Source organism: Mercenaria mercenaria, chromosome 1, assembly GCF_021730395.1.
Source record: "Mercenaria mercenaria strain notata chromosome 1, MADL_Memer_1, whole genome shotgun sequence".
In the NCBI taxonomy this organism is placed as follows: Eukaryota; Metazoa; Mollusca; class Bivalvia; order Venerida; family Veneridae; genus Mercenaria; species Mercenaria mercenaria.
Genome location: NC_069361.1, coordinates 16753600 through 16775302, shown reverse-complemented (window position 1 = coordinate 16775302; position 21703 = coordinate 16753600). Strand labels below are relative to the sequence as shown.

Genomic DNA, 21703 nt, shown 5'->3' with positions numbered 1-21703 from the left:
AACACAATGATGATGGTTTCGTTGCAAAATTTCTTATGACAACAATATCGATCATAATTTCACATGATCAACTGACCGTATATCATTGGTCACATGATCAACTGACGGTATATCAAGAAAGATATACGGCACCCTGATATCGGGTCGAAAATATTGCAAGTGACAGGATAAGGAAATTTATCCTGTCACTTGCAGTATTTTCGACCCGATATCAGGGTGCCGTATATCTTTTTTGATATACCGTCAGTTGACACGTGACCAGTGATATACGGTCAGTTGATCATTGACCTTATGATCGATGTTGTTGTCATAAGAAATTTTGCATTGAAACCATCACCATTGTGTTGGAAATGTCCGAACTAAGAAAATGAGTTGTCAAATAATGAGTTTTTGTTCAAAAACGAAGAAGTTATTGCGATTTTGTCGGTGATTACGTCATTATATAAGTGACGTCATTACGAATATAACGTCATTGAAACGGTTGTCGCACACTTATTTTTGTAAAATAAATTACCAAATATCGGAAAATGAAGTAATGACAAGATTAATAGAATAATAGGTTAGTGCCTAAGATGGAGAAAATTTATCTGGCTCGGCTCCGGACGTTATCAGGTTCGCCTTCGGCTCACCCGATAACCTCCTCCACCTCGCCAGATAAACTTTCTCATCTACGGCATTAACCTATTATTCTCTATATCCGGCTCTCGGGTAACTGTTTAGGCGGTAACTCGGCAGGGAGCCGAAGGCGAACCGCCTAAACAGTTACCCTCGAGGCCGGATATTCCGATCTGCACCTACAACCAGTGAAAGAATCTTATAATATCACATGTTTGACGTCGCGGCAGTGAAATAAAACCATTTCATAAATTTGATAATACACTACTAGTGTAATAAAGTTTTTTATCCTGTCACTTGCAGTATTTTCGACCCGATATCAGGGTGCCGTATATCTTTCTTGATATACCGTCAGTTGATCATGTGACCAGTGATATACGGTCAGTTGATCATGTGACCTTATGATCGATATTGTTGTCATAAGAAATTTTGCAACGAAACCATCATCATTGTGTTGGAAATGTCCGAACTAAGAAAATGAGTGGTCAAATAATGAGTTTTTATTCAAAAACGAAGAAGTTATTGCGATTTTGCCGGTAATCACATCATTATATAAGTGACGTCATTACGAATATGACGTCATTAAAGCGGTTGTCGCACACTTATTTTTGTAAAATAAATTGCCAGACATCGGAAAATGAAGTAATGACAAGATAAATAGAATAATAGGTTAGTGCCTAAGATGGAGAAAGTTTATCTCGCTCGGTTCCGAACGTTATCAGGGTCGCCTTCGGCTCACCCGATAACCTCCTGCACCTCGCCAGATAAACTTTCTCATCTACGGCACTAACCTATTATTCTCTATTTATCCTGTTACTTGCAGTATTTTCGACCCGATATCAGGGTGCCGTATATCTTTCTTGATATACCGTCAGTTGATCATGTGACCAGTGATATACGGTCAGTTGATCATGTGACCTTATGATCGATATTCTTGTCATAAGAAATTTTGCAACGAAACCATCATCATTGTGTTGGAAATGTCCGAGCTAAGAAAATGAGTGGTCAAATAATGAGTTTTTATTCAAAAACGAAGAAGTTATTGCGATTTTGCCGGTAATCACGTCATTATATAAGTGACGTCATTACGAATATGACGTCATTAAAGCGGTTGTCGCACACTAATTTTTGTAAAATAAATGCCAAATATCGGAAAATGAAGTAATGACAAGATAAATAGAATAATAGGTTAGTGCCTAAGATGGAGAAAGTTTATCTGGCTCGGCTCGTCTTCGGCTAACCCGACAACCTGCACCTCGCCAGATAAACTTTCTCATCTACGGCACTAACCTATTATTCTCTATGACGTTGACGTCGATTAGTTATAGGAGACGTTGGTCGAATTTACTTGGTCTATAATAGGTAAGGAAAGAAGAAATTTTGTTGTTTCAACAATAAAAGCAAACATGTGATAAAAATAATATTACATTTGTGTCTTTCCACACTGATTTTTTTAAACTCATCGAATAAAAACGCTAAAATGCTCGGCATAGCCTCGCATTTCTTTTTTTATTCTAGTCGTTTGAAAAATTCAATATGAAAAGGCATTTAACTTCCAAATCTAATTCCAACATGTCCTGAGCGGCTACCTGCTTTAATCAGCCAAACTGTGTCGCTCCCTTGGTTTCCGGATCTTTGTGTGTAGCTAATACTAAACACCAAGTTAAACGGGTACATAATAAACAAATAGCTAAATGACTTTTGCAATAGTAAGTACACTAAGTTATTCATAATAAAGCAGTCAAGTAGTAAAACAGATGATAAAATATCTAAATGTAGAGATGGTACCTAAGGCTACGTATTCAATGACAACAACAACAAATCAAGTGCAAAACTGAAGCGCATATCGCTTTTCGCACACTAGCAATATTTAAACATAGCACCGCGCAGTAAATACGGGAACTTTTGACGGCGACATCGGCTTCGTTGTTTTTGTGGATTAACTAAAGAAAGGTGATTGTCATTTCTTTTTAACTAACACAGCCATTTTATTTATACTAAAGAACGTCTGCATTATATTAACAGAAGTTTCTGTAACAGTAGAATCCGCAAGGTAAATGCTGTTCCGCACGCCTCGGTCAATATGCAAATTAGGTACATTTGTAAATAACTTCTTTCGGCACAGTTTTTGGTATGGTTTTGGTGTGACCATCAGATAGAATATACATTTTTATATCGCTCTGTTTTAACTCGTACATTTTAAGGCCTTGATTATTCTTGGCAAACGAATTTTGTAAAATGTTGAGGGATTCGATGTCGTAAAATTCATATAGTCTGTTTATATTTTTTTTCACGAATAATGCTTTCTTTCATATGATCATACCACACCTGTAAATTATCGGCAGTAATAAATAAAATAAATTGTCTTTGAATAAATTCGTTTGAAAATGAAAGATAACGCTCAATTTTTCTGTTTGAATGATTGTTCATAGATCTTAATGTAAACTATATTTTTGGGAAACGCATACTTTGTTCACATAACTAAATAGTCCTAGAAGAGTTGTCTGTCACTGGCTTCACTTTTCCAAGTAGGACCAAATTTTTCGGATTAAATATTACCTTTCAGCATGAAAAATGAAGTATGAAAGGGAAACCATTATATAATTGAGGTACCCCGATATTAAGTTTTCAAAAGAAAGTAATATCAGATGCAGTTTGATTTTTTAGGTACTATCTCTACTAAATGTAATTCGATCTGACTTGAAGGCAAATACTAGTAAACTACAAAATGAAAAAAGTTGTTGGAAAATGTATTGAAATCATATAGCTGTGACAGCGAACCGCATGAACTAAGTGGGACAACCGTAATTAGGTGTGATGCTCGTTAAATACGAGTAATCTTTCTTACCGTGAAATTTGATTAAATAACATTACAAAGAAGTCCACAAAATAACAATACCACAGATAAAGTTTTTGATTCCTTGTAGCCTTTGTGGGCCTTTTCCGAAAGTTCTTTTGTGGATAATTGGTATTTGCCCAAGTATGTTTACTTACTTGCTCAAGAACTTTTAGCTGGTTAAAGATGTGCGAGTAGACTTGCTAAACCAAAAATGTAAAATATGTTCTACCCTTCGAACATAGGTGTTATTAGTTGTTCTTCTTCATACGAGGGAGAAATTATTTAACTTTTTTTTAAAAAATAATCTGTTGACTTCAAGCATGCTGTTTTCAAGATGTTTTAGATATAGACTTTGTGTATTTTTAGTATTCTCTCTCTCTCTCTCTCTCTCTCTCTCTCTCTCTCTAAAAAAAACCCCTGAAAACTCAGATGATCTGTCAGAAATTTTCCTCAGGATATATAGCAGCTTATTACAATATTACAAAATTTGCCGTACCCGAACGTACCAAACCATAGCAGATATGAGTTCATGCCGAAAAAATCTACCGTATTGTTTTTATCACATGACTCCTTATATAATTATACAATGGAAAAAAAACTGCGCTTCACTATCGTACCTTTGAGAGCATGCTCTAACCCTAATGGAACACTCTTAAACAGATTTATTATCAAGTAAATATGAAATCTATCAGAAGATCCTACGGAAGTATAGAATACAACTAAGCAAATTGTGATAAGACTATTTAATTGAGCCTGACTATGGAAGATAATGAACTTTGCAAAATCCCTCAAGCCTCCACCCCCATCCCCAGCACCGACTTAAGCGGAATTCTAGTGTTATACTGAAACAATGACTTAACACCTGGATACTAAAGGACTAGAAAATATACAACATAACCTCAAGTACGGAGAGACTTTTTACAGCCATTGTCGTAATTGAAGGTTAAGCAGATTATTCTGGTATAAACCAGCTTACAGCAGACTTCGGGTGTAACTGCGTCTGTTCATGAGAAGTGTACAGCACCCCTAGTGCCCTCTAACACCAGCTTATGCAGAACGTTTTTATATGAATTGACTCAAAGAACACGAAATAATAACAACAAAGTCCAGGTTCGGAAAGATATTTTATCACAGCTATAGTACACGCGCAACCAATCAAAATCATAGAAGGTTTTAATTAGGCCTTCTAATGAGAGATATGAGATTACAGTTGATGCTGCTGCTGCATGCTCAGTGACTAAAGCGTCTGGTTGACATTCACGGTATGGCAAAATAGCAAGGTTACGTTACAGTTTGATGGTCATTATAGCTAAATTAACATCAGCGTTTGAAGAACGTATATTGCCAATGAACTTGTGATTCTTGAATCAAAGTTAATCATAGGAACTAACAATAAGAACTCGTAGAGAAAATACAAAACTTCTCAGCAATAACAGTCAGTTATCAAAGATATGTGAAATACAAATAAAATAACACACTGGGAAACAATTGACCAGTCGCCAAAGGCTCTTAGATCACGTGGTTTGGAAATGCGAAACCTCCGACAAACAAGCTTCAAAATGGCGGATATGATTTCCCTTAAGATGTTGGCTAATATTTCTTTCCTTATAAACCATCATTATGACTACTATTGATACGTTTTCTAATTAGTCGTATATCAATTCTATGGAATGTATTTGGGAAGGGAATAACACTATTAAGGTTAAAGAGGCTGCGGGTATTCGACATTAAAAGTTGGTGATCCGAAGGTCATGTTTCGCTAAGGCTCCGCGTTGTGTTTAGGGTTGTAGTTTTCTTCACTCTCGTATGTTTCTCTAATTCTGCAATGTATATTGTATTTTCGTATGTTTGTTAAATTCTCATGTTAAATTCTATACTGTACTTTCGTATGTTCACTTCAGCTATATATCTAAATTGACACTGCATTATTGGCACCAGCACTATAATTGACCTTACGCCAGATAGCCTGTAGCCACGCCTACCAGTTTTCAGGGGGAACAATTCCTGCTAGGCCCGACAAACAAAGGAATCAAATGGCGACGGCAGAAATATTTTGCCGGACATTCTAGTTGATTTCGGCGTACACTACCTCAATTCACACGTATTTCTAAAGTAAAAAGACAAAACACAAAACACGTTAATAAGTGGATGTTCTGTAGCGAAACATAAATTCTACGAAAAAACAACGATACGTTGTTGTTAAAAGCCGGGAACTGCACCCGAGTATGAGGAAAACTAAGCAAGGCAGGGGGCCGAGCGGAAAACACGCAAAAAAAGACGGAAATCTCTGAAACCATTTTAGCTGATTTTCGATCTCCCGGAAATCATGTAGGGTATGACTATATTAAGCAGACTAGAACATTGATTTTTATTAATTAAGGTTGAAATCAGACTGTGGTTTTAAGTATAAGTAAAGAAAGTTCTCTTATTAGAATTAAAACGTGTAAATGATAAATAAATAAGATATAGTCCAAGGCGATGATATAGTCCATACTCATATTTCAACACATATACCGGCGCATCGCAGCTTAAAACAATGTTTGAGCAAACCAAATTTCTTTATAAAGTATACAGAATGAATGTATAATTTTTTGTTTAAGAACATATCTTCTTTATACGAAATATGCTATTTTTTCTGGAATTTTAGACGAAGTTTACGCTGTCTATTAAAATGAAATTTAGAACGAAAGCACGCACCGAGTGCTAAGTCAAAACTTTGAGCGCCTGGAAAATTGTTGATTAGACTCATTAAAAATAATCTTATATTAATCATAGTTTTTTTATCATGTTTATTATTTGTTGTATTATCACCCAGGTATGACTTAACATACACCAGTGGGAGATTGATGTAAACCTTAAAAAATGCATAAATCATGTTTCCGGTACATTAAGGCATAATATTTACACGTTACATTCAAATAATATAGAACATCAAATACTTGTGTCTTATCAGTACATTCCAGTTACTCTGGTATTGTGGATTATTTTTTTACTATTGAATAAAGATACTATGTCACTTTTGTTAAATAAGAAAGTTAATTTTCATAGAATTTTACACTGATTAAAGTTCGCCAATGGTGTGGTTTGGAATATTGCAATATATGACGATTTATGCTATGAACAACTGCAACTGCATTTGTCGTGAATCTGGCATGAGGGATGTTTCTGATAAATGAACTTCTATCGGGTACTATGGAAATAGTTGATAAAATAGTTGATAAAATTTAAAAATCTACATGCTTATAGATCACTTAAAACTTATTATGAAAAGAACAATTTTCGTTGCATTCAAATTTTGAATAAAAATATACATTGAAAATGCACAATGGGACAGGTGACAGATATGATTTATAATTTCTGAATAATTAAAAGTTGAGACACATGTTAAAATGGAAATGGCGTAATAACGTATAAAAGCTTGCGATATGAAATGTGTAGAAAAAGTACAACCCAAAATGCAATATAATATGTATGCCACATATGTAAAGGCTGAAAATATATGTTAGTGTTATGTACAGAGTCTGTTCTAATATCCAATATGAGATGATAAGTCAGGAAGTGTTCTAGGATCAAGTATATTCTGTATCTAGTTATGGTGTAACCCAGACCATGTCTAGAAACAAACCTTTAACATCGGCTACGTTTAATTAACTAGGGACTTTTTTTGTCTGGCAAACTTTATCAGTTGAAAAACATGCCAGTCCCTGTAGACATGTTGCAGTTATTTTAACAAACTGGTTCAGCAAGTCTATATTTCATAAATAAGATTTTATGTTAAAAATTAATATCTACACTAAATTAACCTTAAGATGTTTCCGCGACAAGGTATATTTAAATTTATAAAATTTTGATAATAATTATAGTGACATATCACTCGGCATTTAATCATGCAGATATGGCAGAATTGCCACATTTATGAACAGGTGTTATAGCCGTCAATGGAGGATTTGTACGGAGGGATTAGTAAAGGTGAAATAGTTTGATTTCTAGAACTATAACATTGTTAGCCAGATCAAACACAAGGACACAGTTAATAAGAAAATAGACAAAATTATCCGCTCCTAAAGAACGCGAATCAAATGCAATTCGAACTGGAGGAAGCTTATATGAACAGCAAAGCTGTGACTGAACGTATAGGTGTAATGGCCAAGGTCATTGTATCCAAGCATAAAAAATAACTCAATAACCTTAGTTTTGATTAATATAATTATGTTGTATATATGCTATATTCATTATGTTCTTTAATATTTTCTGTTTATATGATTATTGAGTAATATACAGGGTGTGTTGACAGTTGCCAGGCTTTAAAGATTGATTATTGCCAGGCTTTAAAGATTGATTATATAACAGATACCTCCATATACTTCCATTGGCTTCTTTTGATTTCTAATTTGACTGACATATAACAGTTAGCACCTTGTTATATTTCCTTATCGAGGAACTGACCAGCCCTTTGAAATTAATTATACCCTGTTAGTAAGCAACAGTATGGCAGAGCGGATTAACATGGACATTCAAGTGTAGACGGGAGCAAATTCCTAAGTGACGTGACTTTAACGCATATTGTCCCCCTTTTACAAGATTAAAAATAACAGAGAAAAGTTGCAACGTTCCAGCTTCATTCAGATAGACCATATCAACAAAGACATCGATTTAGTGACGTTGAAACCTTGTTCACACATAAATACATTGATCAAAACCAATTGAGCTGTGTTAATTTGCAATTCGGAGACATTCAGTTCTTTGCAGCTGGGACACTCAACAACAGGGCAATAGTATAGCCATTCAATAATGGGCTTTGGTAAGAAATAAACAAAACTGATTTTGACGTCATCTCCAAATTAGTTGAAGGACTACCAGAACGACCGAGGTTCTATGTTCGTGCGGAAAATCCAAGAAGCTTTGAAGAAGCTCTTGCATCAGCAAAACTTGGCGATGCGTATGCATGATATGGGTACAGTGGCAGAATACTGTCATCTCCATCTACTGCAGCAGCAATTAAACCAACATTGGAACATTTGTCAAATGAAGTGAAAAACCTTGCAGAGAAAGTAGAGAAACTGTTCGTTTCAGACAATATCAATGTGAAATTCTGTTTGTGTAACAGTTATGGTCATATACAACGTGACTGTAATTTGGTAAACACATAAATAGTCGGGGAACAGAAAGCGATCCGCGACATTTTTTTGCAATTTTAGTAGAAATTCTACAAAACTGCGACTTTTTGTTTCTCAATAACGGTCGCATAAAATGTTGCGGCGAAAAGGAACGAGTTTTAGCCGCGATATTTATGCAGACGGAGTGATTTGAATACACCTGTCCTTTTAAAAATTGATATGAAGTTGGCAGTAGTAGCAGTAGCAGTATAATAGCAGTAGCAGCAAAAGCAGCAATAGCAGTAACAGCAGTAGCAGCAGCAATAGCAGTAGCAGCATTGGCAGTAGTAGCAGTAGCAGCAGTAGCAGTAGCAGCAGTAGTAGCAGTAGCAGTAGAATAGCAGTAGCAGCAATAGCAGTAACAGCAGTAGCAGCAGCAATAGCAGTAGCAGCATTGGCAGTAGTAGCAGTAGCAGAAGAAGCAGTAGCAGCAGTAGTAGCAGTAGCAGAAGAAGCAGTAGCAGCAGTAGTAGCAGTAGCAGAAGAAGCAGTAGCAGCAGTAGTAGCAGTAGCAAAAGAAGCAGTAGCAGCAGTAGTAGTAGCAGCATTAGTTTAAACAATATTTATTTAATGCAACATACACACAATATGTACAACAATTTTTTACACGTCAAATACGTGGATTGGAAAACAAGCTGATAGCTTATGTAAATTCCTTTCCAATAAACAAATTTACAACTATAAATGTACAAGGTTACGATCAGTATGGCATTAATAAACATTGTAACGAGATAATTCAATTTATGCGTTGAATAAATTTTCAAGAGTTGTGAAGTTGTTTGGGGTAGCAGCATTAGCATTAGCAGTAACACTAGCAACAGTAGCAGTAGCAGTGGTAGAAATAGTAGCAGTAGCAGTAGTAACAGAAGCAGCAGTAGCAGTGGTAGAAAAAGTAGCAGTAGTAGTAGCAGTAGAAGCAGTAGTAACAGTAGCAGCAATAGCAGAGACGTGAAATTGGCAGTAGTAAGTAGTAGCAGTGGCAAACACGTGAAAGCGGCAATAGCACTTGCAGTAGTAGCAAACACGTGAAACTGCCAGTAGTAGTAGCAGCCGTAGCGGTAGCAAATTCGTGATACTGGCAGTAGCAATAGCAGCAGTAGCAGCACTAACAAGCAAATTCGATGAATTGGTATGCCCCACCGAATGAGTTTATGGTGAGGAATGGCAAAGAAATATATCCGGCAAGTTAAGGATGTTACTGAAAAGTAAATAATTTTCATTACATCTGAACTTAAAAGAAAAAGAAAAGATGTCCTTACATCTGCTACAACTTCACATGTTGATATGATTATTTTTTTGGCGGGGGGCGGGGTAGGGGGAGAGAAGAGGTGTGTTGACGGGATAAGGGTTACCAACTTTACAAGTTGATAATAAAGTAATGGAAAATAAAATATGGAAAAAAATGTTGGTGGAGGGGGTGCATAATCGGGGTGGTAAGTTGACTGGGTGGAGGTGCGAGGTGGGGGAGGGTACAACTATGCATGTTGATAAATATTCATGAAACAAGTGTGGTCTGGGGGTGGGGTGTGACCAGTGCGGTGGGGGTAAACGGGTGTGGGTACACAACTTCACATGTTAATAATAAATGTTCATGGAAAAAAATGAAAGAGGTTTAATGAAATTCTACCAGCTAGTTAGTTTGGTATGTACAAATATGTGGATTCTTAAATCATTAAAGGGCAATAACTCTGAAATTACTAAAGAGATATTGAAAAAATCCTGGTGATTTCAATTCAATTTAAGTTTCATAATTCTAGAACAAACATATCACAAGTTATAAAACAGAAATTACCATATTCATAGTACCCTATAATTATAGTTAACACTAGAAACTACTAAGGGCCATAATTCTGGTGTTACTTTGGCAATCGAACTAAAACTTGACGTGCAACATTTCCCTATAGTAGTGAATATGTATATGCAGCTTTATTTGAATGTTCCAAACCACTCCCTATATATGGCTCCGGACGGACGGACAGACGGAAGGACAACTCCAAAACTAAATTCTTCCGCCTTCGACAGAGGATAAAAATGTTTGCCATTGCTTCGGCTACTACTGCTAGTGCTATTACTGCTACTACTGCTACTGCTACTGCTGCTACTGCTACTGCTACTGCTGCTTCAGCTGCTACCGCTGCCGCTGCTACTGCTATTTCTGTTACTGCTACTACTGCTGCTGCTTCTGCTGCTACTGCTACTGTTGCTACTTTTACTACTGTTTCTGCTACTGATACTGCTGCTACTGCCAATTTCACGTTTTTGCTTTTGCTACTTCTTAGATGCCATTCCTACTACTGCCAATTTCACGATTTTGCTACTACTTCTGCTATTGCTACTACTACTAGTGCTACTGCCAAGTTTTGTCACTGCTACTGCTGTTACTACTAGTACCGATTTCACTTTTTTCTACTGTTACTGTTGCTACTGCTACAGCCATTTTCACATTTTTTAAGTTTGCTACTGCTACTGCTCATTGCTACTGCTAATTTTCCAATTCAAAACCCGTTGAATCACGCTGTGCATTCGCATTTTCATAAACGGTCGCGGGTAAGAAATCCGAGCTTAAATGTTTAAACTCGACTTTTTAAAAGATACGCATAAAAAAATTGGCGAATAAAATGGCCGCAATCGGCTACCTAAAATAAGAACATGTTTGTGTGGCTTATCCTACTTTGTAGACAGAAAATGCCGCGGTTTCGTCTAAAATTCGCGACTTTTTACGATAGAAGTTTGACAGTAACAAGAGTTTTTCTTGGCCGTGATATTTTATACAATTTCGACATAGAATCTTGCGGATTTGATTTAAAAGTTGCCCGCGACACGGCTTTAAAATGAACGCTATCGGCCACCGTACATTTCTGATAGGAATCTTACTCTATGAAATGTTGTTGTTGTTTTGTTTTGTTTCTTAAAAAAAAACTTAAACAGAAAATACAAAATTGTCATAAGGTCATAAGATGTTGCATTAGTGATTGACTATCTAAAAGACACATCTAACAATTTTCTATATGTATATAGGCAAAACCTTTCCTACAGACAGAATTTCTTTGAACTTTGTGTACTGACTGAAAATCAAGTTTAAAACGGAAATATTTATTTAAAATCATAGGTACTGGTGCTTGATCTTAAATAATCTGCCCTTGAATATAGTTTTTTTTTTTTCAGTATTTTCCGACTTTCAAGGGCAGACAATTCATGACCAAGGCTGGGTACCTATGATTTGCTTTATTTTGTATTTTTGTTTTTTGATTTGATTCTCTGTCAGTAAACACAGTTTAAAGAAAATCTTCTGTCCGCAAGAAAATTTTGCCCTATGTCAATATATATAGACACTGTGGCAAATGTCCTTAACTATGAACATGACAAAATGATACCTCTAAGTCCTGGTCTTTCCCATGATCCGAATTTCGTTAAACTTTTTACTGATTGCAAATGATAACTAAAACAGAATATAAATTAAAATACACTGTTCCCTTGCCTTAATCTTGAATTATTTGCGCTAGAAAATTGGACTTTTTTTAGTATTTTCTGATTTTCAAGTGCAGATAATTCAAGATCAAGCACCAGCAGCTATGATTTTAATACATATTTCCGTTTTAAACTTAATTCTCAGTCAGTACACAAAGTTTAAAAAAGTTTTGTCTGTAGGAAAATTTTTGCCTATATACATATAGAAAACTGTCAGATTTTATTTAAATTGTCTATTAAACCTATTTCTTTTTGTAAAACTTCCCAAACTGTCAGAGAAATCTCTCAATATGAAAGTGTAGAACAGCATTTTATCGTGTTAGTCAATTTATGTATCCATATAAAATAGAAAACGACGATGCCACATGCACAAAAATCCCACCACAACAATATTAATAATCATGAATTAATACAACGAGGACAGTTTGCTATAATCCATTCTAACACATTTCCCCTAAATACTTCAACATGTAATACTATGACTTTAAAATAGTAAAATGAAAATTAAAAACATATTTGTGACTTTAAGGTTAGTTTTGATTAAAGCAATGCTATTTACATGTAACATGAGAACATAAAGGGACTTCGTTTATTAAACATTATTATATGAGCCCGAGGTTGTTAATGTATCTTTACAAAAACTTGATACCGCATTCCGTACTAACATTATCCGAGTGTCAGTCGATTTACAACCATTAATTAGCAAGAAAAGTTGAGGCGCACCTTTTTTGTGGTCAAGTTTAAGAGGTAAATTGTACAATGTTTCATCTACATTCGGTTTATCGCTGACACCGGTTTTTCTTTATGAATCTTTACAATCTTGTTATCAACTTTAAAATCTGACGCACTTGAATTTCGATCCTACCAGTTTATGTACTCGTGTAGACGTTGGTAAAATCTTCCGCAGAAAAAAAGATATATGTTTTTATTTTGTTTTGTTTTTTGTAGTAAGGGCGTGCATTTTCATGAATAGTGACAAGCAGTGTGTCAGTAATTGTCAATAATGCGATAGCGATGTAACTACCGTTCGTTAGTTCCGGCATAACTCGGCAAAAACCGTAAAACCCACGCAGTTTATCCGATAGTTTGGTGAGACACAGTTGCTGATGTGAGGCTGCCTAGGATATCGTAGAATTTAATATTTTCATAAAGGAAATTAATGTTACAAGGTTGGTGGAAGTACAATCGAGAGGAAATATAATTAACTGTCTACACTTCATCGTAAGTATGTTTGTTTATCATATTAAATCGTTGATGCTAGCCGAATATCACATTATGTAGGTTTCAGTTGGCTTAGCTAATTCAATTTTATCTACGAACAGAATTATAAATATACTGGAATGTTCAGCCTAGCTATTTATTATTTTACATGTAAGTGTATTTTAAAGTGCTTGCGTTTTTGTTGTCGACATGTGTGTTTAATTTGCATGATGTAAGATGCTCACTTCAAGACAGTTTCTGCTGGTAATGTTTGTGCGATACTTTCATTCATCGCATTGTGTCCAATGTTTTAAAGTTTTCAGCTGGCATGTCAGAGAGCCAAGAAATATATATTAAGCCTCGAAAATAAATAAATTGACTAAAATAACAGACGTCTAGTGCATTCTTGCCGTATTTAACGGGCGTTGGACTAATACAGTCACGCGACGAAAATATAATGAACAAACTGAATTATAGCCAAATAATCCCCAGTTGGTAATACATTGTATTCAATTAGTAATTCTCATTGAGTAACCTAATTACTGTGTCTTGTAAGTATAAGCATTTATGTAAAGAAAAAGAAATCTCAGTGACACATCAGAACGTTTTCAACAGTGTTTGAGTCATGAATACGAATCAATACTGAAAATATAAACGACACAAGATTTGTATCGCAGTCCATGTTCCTGGTAAAATTCTGTCAAAAAGAAATTAATATTTCCACGGACCTTGGATATTCTGCTTAGTGTATTTTATAAGTTCATGTAAGCCTATTTCGGAATGAATAGAGACTATAAGTGTGAAATGGCAATAATGGCTATATACGATCGAAGAGGTCATACTATATAATTATATGCCATATTGCAGAAATTAATACAAATAGTGAATACTTAGTAAGTGCTATTAAAAGAAAGTGTAGATTTAACATGATAGACCTTGAAATGAATATGTGTCAGTGTCCTTGAACTAGGTGAATGTTGATGATAAAATTATCATATGTTGTATGTGAATAGATACACTTATCTAAATCAAACTAACTACGGATTTGATAACAAGTACGCCAATAAGTTAGGAAAAGAGAGTACCGGTAATAGTAACTGGAACAGAAGTCATTGAATTTCTTTTTTCCTGAACGAATTTATACTAACCACTGCGCCCTTAGTTCGTTTGACTTTCATCTCATGTGCTCCAGCGGACCTTTCCGCATTTTCAAGTTTTTTTATCCTCTTCTAGAGGTAGACCTGCTGACGAAGCAGGTCGAAGTTTTTGTCAAAGCTGACCTAGACCTGCCTTGCGGATCTTCTTGCTAGTATATCATAAACGAACATGTATGTGTAGGGATACTTTATGCTGTACATACGTTCAAGGGAACATATCTGTTTGATAAAATATTAAGCTCCGGGACTCGGACTTTTATATACTAAATGTACCAGGAACTCGAATATACTTGAAGCTTCCTCGTTATACAGTGACATTGAACAAGGATATATTCTTAAGTAAATGTTAAGTGCCATAATTTATGTACGTGAATCTATGGCTGACTGGACCATCAGGATTTCACACAAGAAGAGGGAAAAATGAAAATTTTCTTTTAAGTCCCTATATCCTGTGTTAAGGAGGATGTTAATAATTATACAATTAACTATTATTTGTATACTTGTTTATTAATCTAAAGTTTGTATAAAGAATGATGGTGAAATTGATCATGTTCGCGTTATAAAACGGGATGACATTTAATCAATCTGTGTAGATAAGTTTTTTTTTTAAATTTCAGTATTTCAAAGGACCAATCCTTTTTATCTTGTTTGTGCTAACATGTTCATTGTTTACCTCAACAATGCGTTCTCTTGTATATGTAAACTCAAAGTAATTCGAGATACTATGTGCGTGTATACTTTTTCATGAAAAAACCCCGCCAAAGCTGAAAGTCTCGCGTTGCAATATGTGACAACACCGATTCGTCGTTGCATAATCGAAGAAGAATTTGTCCAGAAATTTGTGAGAGCAGCAAACAATTAGTGAAGCAGTGCGACTTTTTCTCTGTCTGGTGGCATTGATTTTGGCATGTCTCCGTTGTTATAGTGTACATAAATTGTATGTAATCATTGTGCATGCGTAGATCGCCTGGTAAATCTACTGCGTCTAGTTTGTATACCGGTGCATTGATGTAACATTCAACGAATTGTATTATCACATTTTAGTGCAATCACGCAGTTTTCTTTATTAGATTCGAAGGCATTAAAACCAAAAAAACGTGCCGATAATAATAAAGAAACAAGATTACGTAATGTTGAAGAAATTGATCTTTTAAGTCGCTTTATTGGAAATCTTTATAAAACATCTCTGTTCAAAAGCCACAAAGCGGATCGATCGCGCGGTTCATGCATGGTGCAACCACTACAAAGCTCTGGAAATGTAACTTCTGTGCTTTGTTTTAATCACTCCAATTTCAGTCCAAACAGATGACTTAATCGCATCTGAATTTCTTTGTTTATTTAGAATTAAGTTTTTTTTTCTCTTAAGAAACGCCTGAGATATTGTATTCTTCCGAGAGAGCATTCGTCTGTTAAGTTTACAATAAGATGACAATAGTTAGAGAAAATCGCACGCTTATAGGAAAGACTGTGCACATCTTTTAATGTATTCATTCCTTGAAAGTAGGGGTCCAATACCGCATGCATGTGCCAGAAAGTGACGCTAGCAGTCGCATGGGAAACTAACTGTCATAATCTCATAATTCAGTATTCTATACTTAAATATGATACATTTTAATCGCCTTTTGTGAAAGACGGGGCAAATTACTGGGTCAAAGTTAATTATCTTATTTATCAGGAAGTGTCGTGACCAGGCACTGATTCGGTCTCATTTTAGGACTGGAAAAAACAGTATGCGGAAGATAATAATGTGAGGAAATAAACTACAGCATTGTAAATTTATTTTATAGATGTTTGAAGCAAATTACGTGTATTCTAGTCAAAACCGGACCATTAGAATCAACAGATTTAGTTAATTAGATCGATATAACGTTACGAATGATATGGTAATATCCAGACCGTGACAATCATAAATATATTATCAAGATAACGTGAATTCCAGACTATGCCAGTTGTAAAGATGTAGTAAAACCCAGACCGTGACCGTGACCGTGACCATCTCAAGATATCGCGAATTCAATACCATGAAATTTAGACTATGACCGTGACAATCGTAAAGATGCTGTGAACTCGAGACCGTGATAATCGTGTCTATGGCCATATCACGTTGAAAACCCCCAGGGGTCGTGAGATTGAGCCCCCTTCCTTCAAATGAAAATTACTAACATTAGGATAAAAGTCTCGTGTAGGGGTGCTTTACACCTGGCACGCTGAAGAACCAGGGAAGCTTCTGAAATTGGAACGTCTTCTGTCTCTTGTACTTTCCTCCAACTATTATTACTAACAGCTTTCTGGAGGAGTCGCCTATACGGTTTACCGATGGCAACTATAAATAAGCTAACATACAAACAAACGTGACAATCACAAAGATACTGTGAAATTCAGACCGTGACAACCCCAAAGATATCATGAATCCCAGACCGTTTCATGAACCCGTGGCAATCCCAAAACATCGCGAAATCCAGACCTTGGCAATCTCAAATATATAGAAAAATTAAGACCATCACGGTGACAGTCGCAAAGATATTGCGAAATCCAGACCGTGACAATCGAAAAGATACCGTGAAATCCAGACCGTCACAATCGTAAAGATATAGTGAAATCCAGACCGTGACCGTGACAATCGTAAACATATCGTGAAATCCATACCGTGACAATCGTAAAAAAAATCGTGAAATCCAGACCGTGACAATCTAGATATACCAAGAAATCCAGACTGTGACAGTCGTAAAGATATCTTGAAATCCAGACTGTGACAGTCGTAAAGATATCTTGAAATCCAGACTGTGACAGTCGTAAAGATATCTTGAAATCCATACTGTGACAGTCGTAAAGAAATCGTGAAATCCAGACCGTGACAATCGTAAAGAAATCGTAAAATCCATACTGTGACAATCGTAAAGAAATCGTAAAATTCATACTGTGACAGTCGTAAAGAAATCGTAAAATCCAGACCGTGACAATCGTAAAGCTATCGTGAAATCCAGACCGTGACAATCTAGATATACCAAGAAATCCAGACTGTGACAGTCGTAAAGATATCTTGAAATCCAGACTGTGACAGTCGTAAAGATATCTTGAAATCCAGACTGTGACAGTCGTAAAGATATCTTGAAATCCATACTGTGACAGTCGTAAAGAAATCGTGAAATCCAGACCGTGACAATCGTAAAGAAATCGTAAAATCCATACTGTGACAATCGTAAAGAAATCGTAAAATCCATACTGTGACAGTCGTAAAGAAATCGTAAAATCCAGACCGTGACAATCGTAAAGAAATCGTAAAATCCATACTGTGACAGTCGTAAAGAAATCGTGAAATCCAGACCGTGACAATCGTAAAGAAATCGTAAAATCCATACTGTGACAATCGTAAAGAAATCGTAAAATCCATACTGTGACAGTCGTAAAGAAATCGTAAAATCCATACTGTGACAGTCGTAAAGAAATCTTGAAATCCATACTGTGACAGTCGTAAAGAAATCGTGAAATCCAGACCGTGACAATTTCAGATGTGTACATTAACATCCAGACTGCAACAAACTCAAAAGCATATATTTAGACCGTGGCAATCCAGAAGATATAGCAAGTTGTAAAATCCAGAACGTGAAAGCTTCAGTTTTGTAGCAATAGACTATGGCGATCCCATACATAAAATATAAAATCCAGGCCATTACAACATCAGAAGTTAGAAAAACAATGTATGACAGATCCAAGGGTATAGTAAAATCGCGATTTTTACCAGGTCGTGACAACCCAAAAGGTATTGTAACATACAAAAATGCATTAATTTTAGACAGACCTCTTGACAACCAAAATGATAACCGGTATGGTAATAACTAGACTATGACAGTGTAACAGTACACAGACCGCTTAAACTAGTATAGACTGTGATAGCCTTTAACGTACAAGACCGTGACAGTCCCAGATATATTATAAAAAACCGACCTTGGCAGCCCCAAAAGATATAGTTAAAACTGAACTGAGACAATATCAAATAGAATCTATGTAGTTTAAAGTAGGCCAGCAATTAAGAATAAAGTTTTTGACAACCTAATAGTAAAAAATTAGACCATGACGGTATCAGTGTTAAATTACTACCACAGCAGTTTGCGTGAAAATAAGAATAGCAGCACATATAACCCACACATACATCAAAGAAATGACTGTATAAATATTTCTTGAAGTATACCCTGTGAGCTGTTCGTGTGACGGTATTTTCTGTTTTTCTCATCAAAATTACAGTTCAGTGTAAAAAGAGAAATGATGCATTCAGCATATGAGTCATAAACATGTATTTTTCCCTGCTACATATGATGTAAGGATTATGCTGTACAGTACCGCTCAAAATTATGTCACAGACTTTATCTCCAAACCTTTTTTTCGCTTCTGTTCATTCAATTTATACAAATGTTTCTATACTTCTGTTATAATAAAAATGTTTTACAATGGCCATCAGGTAACAGGAGGCGTTATCTACAACTCTGACTCATTCGGTTCATTTAGCGTTGTTGAATCTATATGTATTGGTATTGGTATTGCATATGTTGTACGTATCAAGAAACAGGCTCTTTCAGCCTTGATCCCGTCCGCTTATCTCAAAAGGGAGAACGTAGATCTACGGATCACGGGGTCGCGAGTTCAAGCCCTGGGCGAGGCATATGTTCTCCATGACGATTTGATAAAAGACATTGTGTCTGAAATCATTCGTCCTCCGCCTCTGATTCATGTGGGGAATTTGGAAGATACTTGCAGAGAACAGGTTTGTACTGGTACAGAATCCAGGAACACTGGTTAGGTTAACTGCCCGCCGTTACCTAACTGAAATAGTTGAAAAATGGCGTTAAACCCAAAACAAACAGCTTTCAGCCTTGTCTGCAATGGCTTATAAATATTGAAGTTAGTTTTAACAATACGGTTATGATTGTCGCGTATACATAATTATAATTATCACGAATCCGATATGCGACTGACGTCACCTAGACAGTCAAACCTTACTCTGTTTTTATACAGAAGAGCATGCAGATAAATTGTTTCATTGGGCTATGTCAATACCGGATAAAACAAAGGCTATCATTTATTATGCTGGGAAGAGTACTCCTTGTACCCACGTAGACGTTTATACTTTTACTCCTTTAGCTTGTTTTAATTAGACATTAAGTCCATCGGCAAAGGTCATATGACATCACTGGATATTGCTAGCTGTTCTTGCCACTTGCCCCTTTTCGTTATGTATGATATACCCATGTTTAGTAATGTGGTATTCATTGCGTGTCTTTCTTTCTCATCTGGACAGTATTGTATTTATCACTGTAAGACATGTTTCAAGACCACTACCTATGAATTGATACATCAGTGAAATGTTATCAAAAGACAAGACTTGATAAAGTATTGATTTACTTATCAAGCAGTTTTATCAAAAGATCACAAGTTTGACAACCTAAAGATACGCCATTGTGATAAACGACACTGCAACCGTGTGAAGTTAATTGACGTGACTTTATAATGATTCAAAACTTAAAAGTTTTGAATTTGAAAATATCTTAACCGACAAGTTCCCTTGGGATGAGTAGTTAACAGCCATGTGATTTTGTGTCCAAATTATGCGTAATATAAAATAAAATACTTCACTTCATGAGGCCACACAAAATTATAAAGTTTTCATATGCAGCTTTTTTTTTACATAATCACGAATTAAACACTTCCTGCCGCGATGCTTTCCCATCATTAAAAAAAATCTGGTAAAAAAAATGTTGATGCGCTGCTTTCTGCGGGCGTAACAGTATACAATTAAGTATAATACATTAAAATCATATGAGCTGCGCCATGAGAAAATCAACATAGTGGGTTTGCGACCAGCATGGATCCAGACCAGCCTGCGCATCCGCGCAGTCTGGTCAGGCTCCATGCTGTTCGCTTTTAAAGCCTATTGGAATTGAAGAAACTGTTAGCGAACAGCATGGAGCCTGACCAGACTGCGCGGATGCGCAGGCTGGTCTGGATCCATGCTGGTCGCAAAGCCACTATGTTGGTTTTCCCATGGCACGGCTCATATTACGTACACTCATCGTCTATGATGTATCATGATTCTTATATTTAGTTTTCATTCAGATATGTTCCCTGATGAAATTATACCATATTCTTGGAGTGTTTAATCAAACTGACTTGTAAGCAATATTGGATTTTAATTATTATTGAAACTGGGATGAAAAAAATCTTAATGATTTGATGTCATTGATCTACATTATTTTAGTTAATGTAAAAACGTTTCGGTGTAAGATAGCATTTACAAGTATATTTAAGTGGGTGGGGTAAGGAATTTACAATACGAAGTTGCCTTCATGCCAGTTTGGATCTTCAGATTTACATATTTCTAGAATAATATTTAAATATCTCGGAATTTCATTGGGATCTTATTTTTTGTTTCAACAAATTTGATCCTTGAAAGAAGTTTAAAAGTTGGAACAAGATGCTAGATTTATTTTCATATCCATCAATTTTGTGTTTTATTTACAGTATATATTCAAACTCCTATATGTGTTGATTATCTGGTGTGACCTAAAACATGAATATTTAAATGGAATGTTGTATGAACTATATGTACTAGTATAAATAGCTGGAACAAACTATTGAACAATAACTATTTGTCATTCTTATAAAGTATAAAGAGTTCTGTTCTGTTCCGTTCTGTCACTTTTATAAAGCATGAAGCGTCATTTTTGACATGTTTTCAGTCCGGAAAAAAGGGCATGTGCATTTAGTTTTAATAACAGGGATGAGAATGTCCGAAGTAGCGTGTTGTTACTGTTGTTGTTGGGGGCGGGGTGAAATTTTTTTTTAAAGTTTCGAAAATCATCTTCAGTCTTCCAATTGCAGTCGGAGTAAAGATTTGGGGTAATATTAATAAATCTAATATATACTATAGGGAATGAAGTGGTGGTTTTTTTCATGCAAACATACCGACAAAACGCCAACAGACTGAACATATATATGGCCATTACCCACTCAGACATGTAATATTTTATCAAACACGACACTACATTAACTGTTTCAAAACGGATTTCATGTATACAAAACGAGTTGCCTTCGAGATAAATGTGTGGTTAACGTACTTCAAAGTCAAGTGCTAACCAATTGTTTAAGTACAAAATGTTGCAGTTGCTGAAACTTATCTTCATCTTTTTATGACATTTTATGGGATTGAGAATTAGAATGAATGTGCGCAGTAGATATTTGTCTCCATAAAATAGACGTACATCTATTTGCACTTT

General features: G+C 35.7%; 1 protein-coding gene across 2 annotated transcripts in view; it reads left to right on the top strand.

Annotated features, from left to right (window-relative positions):
- The first annotated feature begins 12978 nt into the window (after nt 1–12978).
- The window catches only part of LOC123544884 (myb-like protein X), a 28796-nt gene continuing 20071 nt past the window's right edge, over nt 12979–21703 (top strand). Inside the window, exon 1 of one of the 2 annotated variants that reach the window (XM_045330981.2) lies at nt 12979–13303. The gene's annotated coding sequence lies outside the window, so the exon portion shown is untranslated. The remainder of the gene's footprint in view (nt 13304–21703) is intronic. The other variant, XM_045330980.2, reaches the window with a different exon arrangement.